The following is a 12500-nucleotide window of genomic DNA, read 5'->3' as shown; positions in this document are numbered from 1 at the left end:
CACAAGACGAGTTCACCAACACCTGTGCCGCCGACAACGAGATAAAGATGGCCATGAGACTGGCCAAGTAGCCCCTGACCTCTGACCTGTAAACCCTGACATAAACCTAAATAACACCCCTCACATCTAACCCTTGACCTCTGACCCAGTGTCTCAACTCCAGTCCTCCAGTACCCCCAACAGAACACATATGTATTGTAACCCTGGACAAGCACACCTGATTCAACTTGTCAACTAATCATCAGGCCCTCAATGAGTTGAATGAGGTGTGTTTGTCTGGGGCTGCGACTAAACTGTGTACTGGAGAACTGGAGTTGGGAAACACTGCTCTAGCCAAGGTGTGAAACCTTTCCTAATCTTGATTTTAAAAATGTAACACTCACTTATAAACATGATCTGTGGAATGCACATGGAATGTTAACTTGGGAGCACTAATGGTGGTCAGATAATACATTAAACGGTAATGTTAACTTGGGAGCACTAATGGTGGTCAGATAATACATTAAACGGTAATGTTAACTTGGGAGCACTAATGGTGGTCAGATAATACATTCAATGGTAATGTTGACTTGGGAGCACTAATGGTGGTCAGATAATACATTAAACGGTAATGTTGACTTGGGAGCACTAATGGTGGTCAGATAATACATTAAACGGTAATGTTAACTTGGGAGCACTAATGGTGGTCAGATAATACATTCAATGGTAATGTTGACTTGGGAGCACTAATGGTGGTCAGATAATACATTAAACGGTAATGTTAACTTGGGAGCACTAATGGTGGTCAGATAATACATTAAACGGTAATGTTGACTTGGGAGCACTAATGGTGGTCAGATAATACATTAAACGGTAATGTTAACTTGGGAGCACTAATGGTGGTCAGATAATACATTAAACGGTAATGTTAACTTGGGAGCACTAATGGTGGTCAGATAATACATTAAACGGTAATGTTAACTTGGGAGCACTAATGGTGGTCAGATAATACATTAAACGGTAATGTTGACTTGGGAGCACTATTGGTGGTCAGATAATACATTAAACGGTAATGTTGACTTGGGAGCACTAATGGTGGTCAGATAATACATTAAACGGTAATGTTGACTTGGGAGCACTAATGGTGGTCAGATAATACATTGGGGGGGGGGAATACTTTAGCTACTGTACATTATTTTATTTAGGAATGTAAAAGTACAAGTTGGCAAATATATAAATAGTAAAGTACAGAACCTTAAGTAGTACTTTACACCACTGGTCTGGGAGAGTAAACTAATCAGTACTATGGGAGAGTAACAGTGGAGGCTCCTCAGAGCAGGAAGGGGAGGACCATCCTCAGTGAATTTAATAAAAATAGAAATAGTGAAACATTAAATAAATTATCCTTTATAGATAAAACTATACTAAATATAATAATATGCCATTTAACAGACGCTTTTATCCAAAGCGACTTACAGTCATGCGTGCATACATTTTTTTGTGTATGGGTGGTCCCGGGGATCGAACCCACTACCTTGGCATTGCAAGTGCCGTGCTCTACCAGCTGAGCTACAGAGGACCACATATATTCACATGTCACCAAAATAATTGATTAAAACACACTGTTTTGCAATGAAGGTCTACAGTAGCCTCAACAGCACTCTGTAGGGTAGCACCATGGTGTAGCCGGAGGACAGCTAGCTTCCGTCCTCCTCTGGGTACATTGACTTCAATACAAAACCTAGAAGGCTCTTGGTTCTCACCCCCTTCCATAGACTTACACAGTAATTATGACTACTTCCGGAAGACGTCCTCCAACCTATCAGAGCTCCCCTAACCCTACCACCCTTCCCCTAATTGGAGTAAACTAATGGACAACAACACTTAAGCTTCTACTTCCAGCTTATGCATACTATATACATTTTACGGACACAGTATATTTTACATTAGTGATCTTGTTTTTCTTTTCTTTTTAGTCACTTCCTTCAGCTCCCTTCATCTCTTCCCATCTATCACACTATCCAGTTTTGATTTCTATTTGCCATATATTTGTCAACTGTGATGGGATGTTTCACAAAACCTATCAGAGCTCTTGGAGCATGAACTGACATGTTGTCCATCCAATCAAAGGATCAGAGAATGAATCTAGTACTGAAAGCATAAGCTACAGCTAGCTAGCACTGCAGTGCATGAAATGTGGTGAGTAGTTGACTCAAAGATAGAGAAAGACAATAGTTGAACAGTTTTTAACAAATTAGAGAGTGTGTGTGTGTGAGCGAGAGAGAGAGAGAGAGAGAAAGAGAGAGAGAGAGAGAGAGGGAGAGAGAGAGAGAGAGAGAGAGAGAGAGAGAGAGAGAGAGAGAGAGAGAGAGAGAGAGAGAGAGAGAGAGAGAGAGAGAGAGAGAGAGAGAGAGAGAGAGAGAGAGAGAGAGAGAGAGTGTGTGTGTGTGAGAGAGAGAGAGACTTTGACTTTTGGTCTTTCTTTAATGATACATTCTAATTTCATTAAAAATATCCCTTGTACTGCATACTCACCTTGCCCTCTACCCCACGATACAAAAACAACACCACACATCACAATAACCCAAATCTCACCACTTCTACAACCGTCCAGAACATCTTCCCCAGCTATACACAGCCCCTCCAACACACCATATCTCTTGAAACATCTCCACACTTTTTATCATTTTATAGAACTCAAATTCCACGCAGAGACAATCCCATTAAATAATAGTAAAGGGTCTGTTATCCCCCCACCTTTGACCCTGTTCCTCCTTGTTAGCCAAATAGCCAACTTTGCCTGAGCAAACAGAAAATTCAACACACATTTGGCCTTTTCCTTATTTGAATACCTGTACCCCATTATAAACATCCCGACAGTAAACTCCACCCCCAACCTCTCACACAGACATTCCAACAGAGACATTAATGGCATTAACCTGGCGCACACAGAAAACACATGAATCACAGTTTCACTCATGACACAGAAAGGACACCCCTGTCCGACTCCCGGTTCAACCCGTGCCAACCAGCTGTTAGTGGCCAGGGCTCCATGTAGAACCCTCCACTGGAGGTCCCCTGACCTCTTTGGTACTGGGAGTTTGTAGAGCCCCCTCCATCTAAAACCCACCATACTCTCCGCCCCACATGCCCCCTGCCACTGATGTGCCTTCACTCCTGTTAGGCTCCTGATGTTCCTTACCTTAATGCAGAGGTTGTAGAGGGCTTTACCTCCCACCCCCTCAAACTCCCCCAGGCTCGGAGTGTTAAAATCTAACAAGTCCTCCAGACCCCCTTGCCAGTCCCCAGTCTCTGCCGTCACCTGCAGAGGCGGAAACATTGGTGGCCCCTCCCCTTTCGGCCGCTCAAACACCCCCTTTACCGGCTCAGACAGTGCCTCCTGGACTTCCCCCAGGAATCTCTCCAGCAGCCGAAGAGATGTTAGTCCTGTTTGTTGTGCTAGGACTTCCGGGGTTTTCCACCCCTCCTCCCCCGGCAGCCGCAGGTCACCCAGCCTTAGTAAACCCACTGCCATCAGTCGCCTCTTCAGGGTGGCCGACTGAACCGATCTCAAAAGGATGGCTGGGTTGTGGAAGATAGGCTCCTCCCACACCCACAGCCCAGGCTCCACACCCCCTTCTCGTGTGGGCCTCAGTAGCTGCCAGGCCCTCAGCACCGCAGATTAAAAATCAGAGAGACCTGCTGTACTCAGCCCCTCCAGCCTCATGAGGAATAGCTGCCGGTCCAACCCTAATCCGCCAGCTCTCCTCAGCAGCGCGCATGCTGGCTCCCTCCATCCGACATCAGTATGGTACAGCAGTCTCTGAGCCGCCTTTAGTCGGAATGCAGCCACCCTGCTCTCCAGTTCCACCAGGCCCTGTCCTCCTTCATTTACGGACACATACAACACTGCCGCCCTCAGCCAGTGATGGCCCGACCAGAGAGAATCCACCAGCTTGCGTTGTAGGTCTGCGAGCAGCCCGGCGGGGGGGTTGAGGACAGCCAGTTTATGCCACAGGGAAGATGCCACCAGGTTGTTGATTATCAGCACCCTCCCTCTATATGACACCTGGGACAGGAGCCACCTCCACCTGGCCAGTCTTGACACCACTGCCTGTGACAGCCCCTCCCAGTTCTTCCTGACCCACCTCTCCGAGCCCAGGTACACCCCCAACATTTTAAGCCCTTCACAACCCCACTGCAACCCCCCTGGAAGCAGAGGAGGGGCCCTATCCCCCCATGCCCCACATAACAGAGCTTTGCTCTTTCCCCAGTTTACCTTAGCTGACGAAGCTCCCTCATACACCTTCAGACAAGTCTCTAGTGCCTGCAAATCCTGCCCATCCCTGACCATCACAGAAACGTAATCTGCATACGCTGACACTGCAATGCTGGTATGCAATATGTCTGGTCCTTGTGTACTATAGAGTCCAGATGGGACTTCAGTCTGTTAACGAGGACCTAAATATCTTGTAGTCCGCACAGAGCAATGCCACAGGCCTCCAGTTCTTAAGTTCACACAAGTCCCCTTTTTTGGGAAGGAGAGTCAGAGCCACCCGACGACAGCTCATCGGCAACTCTCCTACCCCGACACACTCACGCAACACACAAATAAAAGTCCAGTCCAATTATTCCCCAGAATTTTTTTATAAAACTCCACTGGGAGTCCATCGACCCCCGATGCACGGCCGGGGGACATCTGGGTTACGGCCTCTGCCAGTTCATGGGACAACAGGGGAATGTCCATTTCATCCCTCTGTGCCAGAAAGAGCTTAGGGAGTTCTGTAAACAAAACCTGATCACACATAGGATCACACAGTTCTGCCCTATACAACTCTGTATAAAACTCCACAGTCCGCTCCCGCATCTCCCCCACCACAGAGGTCACCTGCCCATCCGAAAGCCGAAGACAATGCATACCCTTGGCTTCACCGCTCCGTCTTTCCAAACCAAAGGAGGAGGAGCAGGGAGCATCCATCTCCTTGAGCATGGAGAACCTAGCTCTTACAAGTGCTCCCTTTGCTTTAACCTGGAAAAAACTGCCCTGGTCCCTACGTAGTTCAGCTAAATTAGCCTGGAGGCCTACATTGCCTTGCCTCACCAGCTCTACCTCCACCTCACTGATACTACGCTCGAGTTCCCCCAATACTCTCCTAGCCTCTGAGGATGAGAGAGCTGTTCTTGGCTTTATTTGACATTAAGGGAATTGTCTCTTGGAAACAGTCCTTGCACATCACAGGAACATTCCTATGAAAATGTTAGTTAATGTGTAACGATCCCTGCAGTCTGAGTCGGTTTCTGTCTGGATATTAGTTTTTCTGCTCGGGATCTCCAGTTTCCCGAGGGTTCTGGAACGCTCCCTGCCTGGTTGCCGGGCAACGTTGCTAGGCGGGAGCTCTCTTGATTTCCGCACCTGCATCCCATCAGCAATCTGCACACCTGGTCCTGATCATCACCCTTCTTAGGCTCTGTCCTAACATCCATTCCCTGCCGGATCGTTAGCCATGAACAGTATGTTTGTCCGTGTATCAGCCTTGGAACTTCTAGCGTTAGTTTTGTTGTTTTGCACCTTTTTGACTTGCTGTATACTTACCTCCGTTTTGTTCTATCTGCAGTCACTCACCCGGAACCTTCACCCAACCTCTGCCTGATGGTCGGCGGCTGCCGAGCCATTACTGGACCTACCACTGCACCCTCAACAACCCATCCACGCCACCCGCTCTGTTCCCTGGATTATTCAGCCTCACTCGTGGATCTATTAAATAAACACTCACCTTTGTTTCAATTTACCTTGTCCTGGTCTGCTTCTGGGTTCTGGCTTAGTAAACCGTGACAGAACGATCCGGCCAGTAATGAACCCAGCGGACCTGGACTCTGTTCGCCATGCCATTACCCATCAGGAGAAGATGTTGGGCCATCATAGCACGGAGCTACAGGAGATCGCGTTGGCAGTTCGGAACCTTTCTACCGGTCTGACGGAGGTCCAGAACCAGCGCAAGTTTCCGGTGGAGGATCCACTACCGGTTTCACCCATCTCGCCTGCCGCTTCTGGAGCTGTGTCCTTCCGTGAGCCCAAGGTTCCGACGCCGGATAAATATGAGGGGGAGCTGGGAAGATGCCGTTCTTTCCTTATGCAGTGTGGGTTAGTGTTCGATCTACAGCCCTACTCTTATGCCACAGACAAGGCTAGGATAGCCTTTGTGATTGAGTTGCTGCGTGGTCGAGCGCTGGAGTGGGCTTCAGCCGTTTGGGAACGACAAGACCCCTGCATGGCGTCATACCAGGGGTTCACGGCCGAGATGAGGAAGCTCTTCGACCATTCCGTCCGAGGGAGGGACGCAGCTAGGCGCCTGTTTTCGCTTCACCAAGGAACTCGCAGCGTGGCCGACTTCGTGATCGAGTTCAAGACGTTGGCTGTGGAGAGTGGGTGGAATGAGGAGTCTCTGCAAGCGGTCTTTTACCAGGGTCTGTCGGAGCAGCTCAAGGATGAGATGATCTCCTATCCGGAGCCTAGTGACCTGGACAGCTTGGTAGCCTTGTTTATTCGGGTGGATAATCGAGTCCGAGAGCGAAGGAGGGAGAAGCAATGGGTTCCGTCCAATCGATCAGCTTCTCAGGTTCCAGTCGGGTCGGGGATTGGACCAGAATACGTCGATCATCGTCCACCACACAGGATTAGTGGAGAGGTCCTGTCTCCCGATTCTGAACCAATGCAAGTAGGGCGGCACGGGTTAACCAAGGAGGAACGCCAACTCAGACGTAGGACTAACTGTTGCCTCTACTGTGGTGGTTCGGGACATTACCTCGCCACCTGTTCCCGGCGGTCGTCAAACTGCGCGGCTCGCTAAAGTTGGGAGGACTTTTAGCGAGCCAGTTTCGACCTCTCAATACCTCTGTCAGACCCCGTTTCCCGGCTACCCTTATGAACAGGAATCAGAGCTTAGCGATTAACGCTTTTATCGATTCAGGTGCCGATGGAAGCTTTCTTGATGCCGAGTTGGTGGAACAGCTGGGGCTTTCCAAGGAGCAATTGCCGGAAGCCATTGAAGCGACCACTCTGAACGGCAGTAGTCTGGCACGTATCACGATGAGGACTGAACCGGTTAAGATGCTGTTGTCGGGGAATCATTCGGAGATGATTTCATTCTTCATTCTGCCGTCTTCCCATGTTCCTCTGGTCCTTGGATACCCCTGGCTGAAGGAACACAATCCCACGTTCGATTGGGTGACGGGCAAGGTAACGAGTTGGAGCCTTGATTGTCATGCTAACTGTCTCAAGACTGCCTGTCCCCATTCGGTTCCCAGTCAGGTGATTGAGGCTAAACCCCCAGATTTGTCCCTGGTTCCCGAGACATATCACGATTTGGGGGAAGTGTTCAGTAAGCAGAAGGCTCTGTCACTCCCCTCCCCACCGACCATATGATTGTGCCATCAACCTGTTCCCTGGAGCTGTCTACCCCAAGGGAAGGTTATACAGTATCTCCCGACCTGAACGTGAGGCTTTGGAGACCTACATCAAGGAGTCCCTAGCTGCTGGTCTCGTTCGTCCCTCGTCATCACCCCTGGGGGCAGGATTCTTCTTTGTGGGTAAGAAGGATGGCTCTCTTCGACCGTGTATTGATTATCGGGGGTTGAATGACATCACGGTCAAGAACAAGTATCCCCTGCCCTTGATGAGTTCTGCCTTCGACTCCTTACAGGGTGCTACGGTGTTCACTAAGCTAGACCTACGCAATGCGTATCACATGGTCCGGATCAGAGAGGGGGACGAGTGGTTGACGGGTTTCAATACACCGATGGGTCACTTCGAGTATCAGGTGATGCCGTTTGGGCTGACCAATGCTCCAGCGGTATTCCAGAGTATGGTGAACGACGTCCTGAGAGATATGATCGGTCTCTTTGTGTTTGTTTACCTGGATGACATTCTGATCTTCTCGAAGGAACCTTCCGACCACGTCCAGCATGTCCGGCAGGTTCTGCAGCGATTGTTGGAGAATCGCCTGTTCGTGAAGGCCGAGAAGTGCGAGTTTCACGCCCACACGACATCCTTTCTCGGGTACATCATCTCCAGGGGAGAGATTAGGATGGACCAGGAGAAGGTTAGAGCGGTTCTGGAATGGGCCCAGCCCGGTACGAGATTGCAGCTCCAGAGATTTTTGGGGTTTGCGAATTTCTACCGCAGATTCATCCGGGATTACAGCCGTGTGGCCGCTCCGTTAACTGCCTTGACTTCCAGTATCAGGATCTTCAAGTGGAATCCGGAGGCGGATCGAGCGTTTCTGGATTTGAAGAGGCGATTCACCAACGCACCGATTCTCTCTCAACCGGACACGGCCCGTCAGTTCGTCGTTGAAGTGGACGCGTCTGATGTGGGAGTTGGCGCCATCCTGTCGCAGCGATGCTCCACGGACAGTAAACTCCATCCCTGCGCCTACTACTCTCGTCGCCTTTCGCCTGCGGAGAGGAATTACGATGTGGGTAACCGGGAGCTTCTCGCGGTGAAACTTGCCTTGGAGGAGTGGCGCCACTGGTTGGAGGGGGCGGAGCAACCGTTTATTGTCTGGACTGACCACAAGAATCTTGCTTACGTGCAATCGGCTAGACGTCTCAACTCCCGTCAGGCCAGGTGGGCGTTGTTTTTCGGACGATTCAATTTTTTCCCTGACGTTCCGACCTGGATCTAAGAACGGCAAGGCGGACGCCTTGTCCCGGATGTTCTCCAAGACGGAGGAGAGTGGGTCCAAGACCGAGACAATTCTCCCCCGGAACTGCGTCGTGGGAGCAGTTAGGTGGAAGATTGAGGAGGAGGTGATGGCGGCCCTTCGGACGCAGCCCGGTCCCGTAACGGTCCACCCGGTCGGTTGTTTGTGCCTGAGTCGGTTCGTCCTGCTGTCCTCAAATGGTCCCACGCCAGCAAGATGGCTTGTCACCCTGGCGTGGCTCGGACGATGGCGTTTCTTCGCAGACGTTTTTGGTGGCCTGCCATGGCCGAGATACTCGGGGTTATGTTGCTGCCTGTCCAGTGTGTGCGCAGAATAAGAGTACCAATCGGCCCAGCTCTGGACTACTTCACCCCCCTTCCTATTCCCCGCGACCATGGTCGCATCTGGCCCTGGACTTTGTCACTGGGTTGCCCGCTTCTGAGGGAAACACGGTCGTTCTGACTATCGTGGACAGATTCAGCAAGTTCGCCCACTTTGTGCCTATTGCCAAGCTTCCCTCTGCCTCGGAGACGTCCGAGATCCTGGTTAGGGAGGTTTTCAGGGTCCACGGTTTGCCCAGTGATATCGTTTCCGACCGTGGCCCTCAGTTTACCTCTGCTGTCTGGAAGTCCTTCTGTTTGGCCATTGGAGCTACAGTCAGCCTCACATCTGGTTTTCACCCCCCAATCTAATGGTCAGGCGGAGAGAGCCAACCAGAAGATGGAATCCACGCTACGCTGCCTTGTCTCCTCCAACCCCACCTCCTGGGTCTCTCAGTTGCCTTGGGTTGAGTATGCCCACAATACTCTCCCTACATCTGCCACTGGGATGTCTCCCTTCCAGTGCCTGTATGGCTACCAACCTCCCTTGTTCCCTTCTCAGGAGAAGGAGCTCTCAGTGCCCTCTGTTCAGGCCCATATTCGTCGTTGCCACCGGACCTGGCATCGGGCCAGAAAGGCACTCCTTAGAGTTTCGGACCGGTATCAGCTCCAGGCGAATCGTCGCCGGATCCCCGCTCCCACCTATACCATCGGAGATAGGGTCTGGTTGGCCACACGGGATCTTCCTTTACGGACTGAGTCTAGGAAGTTGTTACCGAAGTTCATTGGTCCGTTTGTGGTGGAGAAGGTGATCAATCCGGTGGCAGTTCGACTCAAACTACCGAGGACGCTCAGAGTCCATCCCACCTTTCATGTCTCCTGCCTCAAGCCTGTTCTCCTCAGTCCTCTGTTGCCTCCTCCGCCTCCTCCTCCTCCTCCTCGGATGATCGGAGGTGGTCCTGCCTACACGGTGCGACGCATCATGGATTCCAGACGGCGGGGCCGGGGTTTCCAGTATCTCGTGGACTGGGAGGGGTATGGTCCTGAAGAGAGGAGTTGGATTCCGCGGCGACAGATCCTAGATGCTGACCTCATTCGTGACTTCTACCGCCTCCATCCTGGCGCTCCGGGAGTCCGCCCCGGTGGCGTTCGGTCGGAGGGGGGATACTGTAACGATCCCTGCAGTCTGAGTCGGTTTCTGTCTGGGTATTAGTTTTTCTGCTCGGGATCTCCAGTTTCCCGAGGGTTCTGGAACGCTCCCTGCCTGGTTGCCGGGCAACGTTGCTAGGCGGGAGCTCTCTTGATTTCCGCACCTGCATCCCATCAGCAATCTGCACACCTGGTCCTGATCATCACCCTTCTTAGGCTCTGTCCTAACATCCATTCCCTGCCGGATCGTTAGCCATGAACAGTATGTTTGTCCGTGTATCAGCCTTGGAACTTCTAGCGTTAGTTTTGTTGTTTTGCACCTTTTTGACTTGCTGTATACTTACCTCCGTTTTGTTCTATCTGCAGTCACTCACCCGGAACCTTCACCCAACCTCTGCCTGATGGTCGGCGGCTGCCGAGCCATTACTGGACCTACCACTGCACCCTCAACAACCCATCCACGCCACCCGCTCTGTTCCCTGGATTATTCAGCCTCACTCGTGGATCTATTAAATAAACACTCACCTTTGTTTCAATTTACCTTGTCCTGGTCTGCTTCTGGGTTCTGGCTTAGTAAACCGTGACATAATGAGACTCTTAAGGGAACGTTCTCTAACGTTGTGGAAGTGTTTGTTGTTAGCTGGGAACTCAAAACACATTAGCTAGATCACTAGTTCTAAATATAATACCCACGGCTAGTAGCCATGTATTTATCCAACAGTAAACATTGCAGTTGTTGGCTACTACCCTATAAGCCTATGCCCTCACAATGGCCGGTGTCAGTCCATATCTTAAAGCCCTATCAAATATATTGGTTGTATAATCGTTCCTGAATATTGAGAGTTGAGAACCTCCAGAAAGCTGAGACCCTCTTTGACTGGGACAAGGGGACAAAGAGAGGAGAGTAGATCCGAGCACAGCGGAATCATGAGGATAACGATAATGATAACACTAGATGTTGGAACATCTCATTCCAAAATCATGGGCATTAATATGGAGTTGGTCCTCCCCTTTGCTGCTATAACAGCCTCCACTGTTCTGGGAAGGCTTTCCACTAGATGTTGGAACATTGCTGTTGGGACTTGCTTCCATTCAGCCACAAGAGCATTAGTGAGGTCGGGCACTGATGTTGGGCGATTAAGCCTGGCTCGCAGTCAGCGTTCCAATTCATCCCAAAGGTGTTCGATGGGGTTGAGGTCAGGGCTCTGTGCACGCCAGTCAAGTTCTTCCACACCAATCTCGACAAACCATTTCTGTATGGACCTCGCTTTGTGCACAGGGGCATTGTCATGCTGAAACAGGAAAGGGCCTTCCCCAAACTGTTGCCACTAAGTTGGAAGCACAAAATCATCTAGAATGTCATTGCATTCTGTAGCATTAAGATTTCACTGGAACTAAGGGGCCTAGAATCATGAAAAACAGCCCCAGACCATTATTCCTCCTCCACCAAACTTTACAGTTGGCACTATGCATTCGGGCAGGTTGCGTTCTCCTGGCATCCGCCAAACCCAGATTCGTCCATCGGACTGCCAGATGGTGAAGCGTGATTCATCACTCCAGATAACGCGTTTCCACTGCTCCAGAGTCCAATGCTGGCAAGCTTTACACCACTCCAACTGACACTTGGCATTGCGCATGGAAACCCATTTCATGAAGCTCCTGACGAACAGTTCTTGTGCTTACGTTGCTTTCAGAGGCAGTTTGGAACTCGGTAGTGAGTGTTGCAACCGAGGACAAACGATTTTTACGAGCTACGTGCTTCAGCACTCACGGTCCCGTTCTGTGAGCTTGTGTGGCCTACCACTTCGCGGCTGAGCCGTTGTTGCTCCTTGACGTTTCCACTTCACAATAACAGCACTTACAGTTGACCGGGGCAGGTCTAGCAGGGCACATTTGTTTTTACGAACTGACTTGCTGGAAAGGTGGCATCCTATGACGTTGAATGTCACTGAGTTCTTCAGTAAGGTAATTCTACTGCCAATGTTTGTCCATGGAGATTGCATGGCTGTGTGCTCGATTGTATAGACCTGTCAGCAATGGGTGTGGCTGAAATAGCCGAATCCACTCATTTGAAGGGGTGTCCACATACTTCAGAAAATGCAGAGTATCTGCCAGCAGCTGCACAGTGGCACAGATGATAATACTTCCAATGAAATGCTTTTTGGGATAAAGTCCAAAAGTTATGGGCGGAGCTAGAAAGTTGGCTGTCAGAAGTATTAGAATGTAAACTTACTTTTAATCCGTCTGTCTGCATATTTCAAGACGTGGCATATGGGGGTGTAGTGAGATACCCAATGGGCTGGACCATTCTCTTCTCATCACTCATCTTGAAAAAAAAAGATACTGAAAA

The 12500-nt window shown here is 50.2% G+C and overlaps 1 pseudogene; it reads left to right on the top strand.

Annotated features, from left to right (window-relative positions):
• LOC121555708 overlaps window positions 1-71 on the top strand; it is a 9902-nt pseudogene extending 9831 nt beyond the window's left edge.
• Window positions 72-12500: the final 12429 nt, after the last annotated feature.

The sequence above is a fragment of the Coregonus clupeaformis genome, unplaced genomic scaffold, assembly GCF_020615455.1.
Source record: "Coregonus clupeaformis isolate EN_2021a unplaced genomic scaffold, ASM2061545v1 scaf0044, whole genome shotgun sequence".
NCBI classification, from domain to species: domain Eukaryota; kingdom Metazoa; phylum Chordata; class Actinopteri; order Salmoniformes; family Salmonidae; genus Coregonus; species Coregonus clupeaformis.
Note: the sequence above shows the minus strand (reverse complement) of the source record. Positions and strands in the feature narration are given on the sequence as shown.